At 28.0% G+C, this 6,294-nt stretch overlaps 1 pseudogene; it reads right to left on the bottom strand.

Moving 5' to 3' along the window:
• Positions 1–5,327: 5,327 nt before the first annotated feature.
• LOC131619314 (UDP-glycosyltransferase 87A1-like) lies at positions 5,328–6,050 on the bottom strand (annotated as a pseudogene).
• Positions 6,051–6,294: the final 244 nt, after the last annotated feature.

The raw sequence follows: 6,294 nt of genomic DNA, 5'->3' as shown, positions 1-6,294 counted from the left end.
GATTCCTAATGGTGATGCACAAACTGACATGAATGCTATAACTCAAATTCCTAATGGTGATGCACAAACTGACGTGAATGATGCAACTGAACTTGGAGCTGAAACTGATAATGTATCTGAATGCTATGCACCATAGTGTGCTTCTTTTCTTGTAACTTTTATGTACTGACTTTATTAATGTATATGAATGTTATGCACCATAGTGTGCTTGTTATCTTCATTTAACTGTTATAAGCTCCATCTGTCCTTGTAATTGTAAATCAAATAACAGAACTTAACTGATATCAACCATATTTCCATATTGAAAGCCATTACAATATTCAAAGAACATAAATTAACAACACCACTAGAATTGCATAACAGTGTAAGAAATTGGATACAACATTTGGATTACATATGATAAACTAACTCTCTACCTACACTAACTTAAGTAAAGCTGAAAATATAATTCAAGACAGGTCAATTATAACCATCAACCAGAAATTTTTCCTCCTTTCATTTGCAATCTTTCTCTTCTATTTTTCCATTTTCTTGTGCATTCCAGCTCTGCATTCCATCTCGTCCACAATCTCGTTAGCCAATTCTCTCAAGTATTTCTTCTCTCCATCACACTGTAAGCATCTGGACGAAATAATGTCTTTTCCTTCAATCAAATCATCCCACAAGAACAGACCACAACCATCCTGCATCCCAATCGTATCATCCATTAGCACATATAACACAACATAAAACATAAACAAATTATTCGAAAATCAACTAAACATCATGTTCTTGCATTTCCAGAATTTCCTCTCGGGATTATCAACTGACTTGGACACCCACATCTTCATTGGCATGTTGCACCCACACTTGGGTAAACCAACTCCATAATCATTCGTGGAAGAGGCCTTGCTCCCACCCATTCGTTGTGACTTATAACATTATATGGAGCGATATGGAAGAGGGCGTACAATTTTTTTTCTGTGAACACACGCTTCCCCTAACGAACGGCATAAATGAACTTGGAGGTTGAAGAAGAAGGTTGGAGGTTGAAGAAGAAAGAAACGAAGAAGGAGTGGAATTGGGGAAGAAATAACCCTAATTATGCCCTGCTGGATATTTAATAACATAAAAATTTAATCCAAATGCCACACGTGCAAATTCAACTAAAAATTCCATGCCACATGGCCAGAAGGGGGCAGCAATGAGAGAATCTACATAAGTTAAGGGGGTGATTAAATTTTTTTTTTATAGGGGGCTAACCCGAAACTCGCTAACATTACAGGGGGGTTTACATATTTAACCATTTATTTTTGTTTAATCAATCATTATTTTAATTTAAGAGACAAAATCTTTATTTTTAAATATTAATTTTTCTCCATCTCACAATTATATTTTTTCTTCTTTGTGTATGATTATTTAATATAGTTAAATTTATATGATTACTATTCATTTTTAAAAAAGTAAATCATTTCAAATTTTGCATTTATATTTAAAATTTTACATTTGTATTTGATACTATCTAAGTGTTATGAAATTAAGAGTCATTCATATGTTATCACATTAACAAATATTTTGTTGTTTTTTTATTTCATGATTATTATTTGAAGATTCTAAATTACTACAATTTTTTAATTATTTACACAATATCATAATTCAATTACCTGTGCGGGAGCACGGGTCTCTTACTAGTTATTGATGAAGATAAAGTTCTCATAACTGAATTTGAGATACAATAGAAGATTACAAGATAAAGAGGATTTACTGAGTAATAAATACTCTTGTTGATTGGATTTAACTACAAATATGATACGATGATTCATATTTATACAATGATTGATCAGATGAAAAGAAAATTAATAGCTAGTAATAGAATGTCACACACAATGTTATAACAATGTGTATGACAATGTATTGAAGTAAATACAAAAACTAATAACATAAACAAATGGCACAAGTAATTGTTAACCAATTCAGTGCAAAGTCACCTACGTGTGAAGGGTATCAACCCAATGAAAAGAAATCCAATAATCAATAGTCAATAATACACACATGACATTCTCATCTAAACTCTTCCAATTACAATTAGTATCCTTTTCCTAATACTATTCGTGTATATAGATCCAGGCTCCCCTTGAATCTCTGACCCCTTTCACTTTCACTCAAACATTATCTTAAGTGTTTGTACAATTACATAAATATAAGGCGTGATAAATCATAATTACAATCAAATAATTTATTCTTCTAACTTATGAAACATACCACGTAATATAGTATTACCAACCCAAATATAAAAGGCTCAATAAAAACTATAAATCGACAAGCTTGATTCTACAAGCTCTGAGCCTTCACATAAGGTAGAATCTTAAATAGCAACAACATCCAGCATAAAAGCCAACTAGGGTCTTGACATAAAAACGTCTGGTTTCCAAAATGCGCAACATAAATCAATCTTTACAAAACTAATTCAGAATTTCGAGTGTAACAAGTCTAATTAAATCTTAATTTGACATAATTAAGTTTCTAATATCTTCAACAAAAGATTCAAAATAAAATCTTTTTTTAAAAAGAAACGCGTTATAAATCAAATCACTGAATAAACCAAAAACGAAATAAATCTGGTTGAAGAGATATTCAATCAGACAAAATACTCGCGCCAAATAAATAGTCTGAGACGAATGTCTTGTACTATGTCAAAAATTGTTATACATGTTACCTAAAAAATTTGACAATCAAATGTAATAACACTTATGAGTCAAATTACTACTGACAAAAAAACAAAAATCATAAAAAAAAATTAATAAATCTACAACACACAAATTAATAAATTCCAAATTTATATATCGATTCCCTTTAGTTCTTGTGTGACATCCACTCTAATCTCTGATGGATATCCACCATAAATTTATCTTTTCACTAATTCAATTTTAGTTATTTATTTATTTTGTCCAAAATGATATATATATATATATATATATATATATATATATATATATATATATATATATATATATTATTTTAAAATAAATATTTTAAAATAAATGAATATATATATATATATATATATTATATTCGAAATAAATGAATATATATAAAATATTTTAAAATAAATGAATATATATAAAATAAATGAATATATATATATATATATATATATATATATATATATATATATATATATATTATTTTAAAATAAATATTTTAAAATAAATGAATATATATATATATATATATATATATATATATATATATATTTATTTATTTTAAAATAATATTATTTTATTATTTATTAAAAAAATGATTATACTTATTGGTACAAAATAAAATGGATTATAATATATAAAGTGGTGATTTATGTCGATGAAGTTATCATTTAAAAAAAAATTGATCTCAATACTGATGAGTAAAGACATTTGTATTAGTATTCTTTAACTTTACTCTAATTTTTCGAGAATTTGTCGGACTTTAGTTTTATTTAACGTTCTAAAATCAATAGACATTATTTACGCATAGTCTTTTTTAAATCGAGATAAATTGGATTGGAAAAAGAACTATACTGTTTTCTCACTATAACTTTTGACACAACCTTTAAAGGTTCATTCATATGTAAAAGTGAAAAAGAAAAAAAAAATCTGAATATACATGAATATTTTTTTATTTAAGCTTGTTCCGAAAGCTTTCATTATTTTGAGTAGTTTTGAAAAGTTATTTTAAAATCTAATGATATCAATGATTTATCTTTAAAATAAAATAACAACTTTAAATGCAACCTTGAACGCACATATTTAGTCTTCTTAGTGAGGAAGACTATATGTATTTAAAATAAGGGTGAAACATTTGTATTTGATTTTAATCATTGTAATATTAAAACGTTGTTAGCAAATAGATAATAAAGTTTTTCTTTAATAAGTTAAGAAAATCACATTTTTTATGAATATATATATATATATATATATATATATATATATATATATATAATTAAGAAATGCCACTTAAATAGTTTAGTGAATTTGTATTCAAATGAGTGTAAATAAAAGTTTAGAGTTTTTTTTAAGTAAAAGTTTGGGTTTTTGGATGTTTCCACCAAGATGAATCCCGTAGAAGAAGATGTTGCGGAGCTTATTGAGTTGTTGTGTTGGTTCATCATAGTGAAGACGAGGGTTTCTGTTGGAGTTCTGCAGAAGGGGATTTGGAGTTAGAAAACCAGAACGGAGGAATGTCACCGAGAACCGATTCGAGCGACAGGAAGAGGATAAAGATGAGAGAAAAAGACGAAACCAGACGTAATGATAACAAACTAGAACAAGATTGATATTACAAAGACACACTTAAGAATGGAGACAACTCAGCTAAGAATGATTAATCTGTGAGAAGATGATGGCATCCTTTGTAAAGAATAATCTTAGGGAAAGAAGGGATCAAAAGACTCAAAAGAAGGGATCAAAATACTCAAAAGAATCAAAGAGCCGGATGTGCATACATGGGAGGTTCGTGGAGTTTCTTGGAGAGAATCAAAGATTTTTTACAACCTATACTTGAAATGTTTAACGTTAGAACCAAATAGTTTACAAATAGTTTAATCTTTTTTTCCCTCTTTAATAGTGGTATACTATGAGAAAGATAAAGAATATGTCTAACAAAATAAATTGAAAATTGCTCAATTTGGTTTTCTATATTATGACTATGTTATAACTTTATATAGAGAAAATATGATAGATTTTTGAAGAAGAAACTGCAGTGTGATTAATATTACATGAGGTTGAGTTTGTTGTAGGTGATGGGTTAAATCAATGACTTAACTATCCAATATAACAATAGCATTTAGATGGCAATGACTTTGTTGTGAGGTGAAAATGCACGTTATTTTTCAAGAAGGAAGGAGGAAGTTGGTTCATACTAACAATTAGTCATTTCAAAATTATTGTTTCTTGTCATGATTGATGAAGATGAAGTTCTCATAACTTAACTCATGATACCATAACGGAAGACAAGATAAAATAAGGTTTATTGAATAATAAATACTCTTTTTGTTTGATTGGATTGAGTTACATATGATATGTTTATGCTTTCTAAAATATATGATTTGTTTATTCACATTTATACAAGGATCTGATCCGATGAAAAGAAAATTAATAACTAATAAAGCAAGCTCATAATCAACTTATACTAAACAATACTATCAAGATTGCTGACTCACTCTAATTTTACTACTTTTTAAATATATATTCCATTTTTTTCAAAATACTGTCGTTTAAGATTTTTGCACATACATTAAAAAATGTTAGTTTTGTCATAAAATATTGTACTTTTACTAAATTAATCTCTTTAATATGATGATAAAACAACAATTATTTATACATTGAAGAATGAAAATGACATTTATTTTGAAATAAATAATTTTTCTTATCTGAGGGACCACCTTTACCAATAGCTTTACGACACATAACCTTACGACACATAACCTTAAGTTCTTTTGCTCTATCTCTAATTTTATTTCCATCTTGACTTTCAAGACCCATAAACCTCTTAATAAGCACTTCTATATCTTTTTTTGCTAGAGTCACTTCATTCTCTGACAATGGTGATACGTTTATCTTCCATCCATTTTTCCATTCATTATCAATTTGACTACTATTAGGAAATTAATCCAAGAAAAGTGGAAATGTCAAAATTGGTACTTCGCAAAAACAGTTTCCAAAATTGAATTCCATCCACAATGGCTACAAAATCCAACTATAGAAGAATTTGACAACACCCTTAGTTGATCACACCATGATATCACCATCCCTTTATCTCCACATTTGTCTTTTAATCGCAATGCTTCATTGCGAGTAACATACAAGTATCAAATTCCCGTATTGTTTAACGCTTCAAAAATTTCATCTATTTGGGCATTGGATACCGAAAGAAAACTACCTCACGAAATGTATAATATCAATTCATCTGGTTGAGAATCTAGCCATTTTATATAAATCATGGTTATGATTTATGTTTCTCAAAGTGTTTTCTTCGAGTTCTAAATAAGGTATTGCATGGCCAATAGGATAGATTGGAAAGGAGAATATGTCTTTTAAGGATTTCAATTAATCCGTGTAGATGCACAAATATCTTACTATAGAGGTTCAATGATGAATCTTGAAATTTGTCTTGATGAGAGCTACAATATCTCAAAATACATAAAACTTATATAAACTACAACTGTCATCTATAAGTTAATTTTAAATATGTTGATAGATATTTTTAGTCAATACTATCAAATATACAATTACAACAACAATCAATCAAGTCGTATCCCACTAAGTGGACTCAACTACA

This window comes from Vicia villosa, linkage group LG7 (genome assembly GCF_029867415.1).
Source record: "Vicia villosa cultivar HV-30 ecotype Madison, WI linkage group LG7, Vvil1.0, whole genome shotgun sequence".
Lineage (NCBI taxonomy): Eukaryota > Viridiplantae > Streptophyta > Magnoliopsida > Fabales > Fabaceae > Vicia > Vicia villosa.
This window is presented reverse-complemented; position numbering and strand designations above follow the sequence as displayed.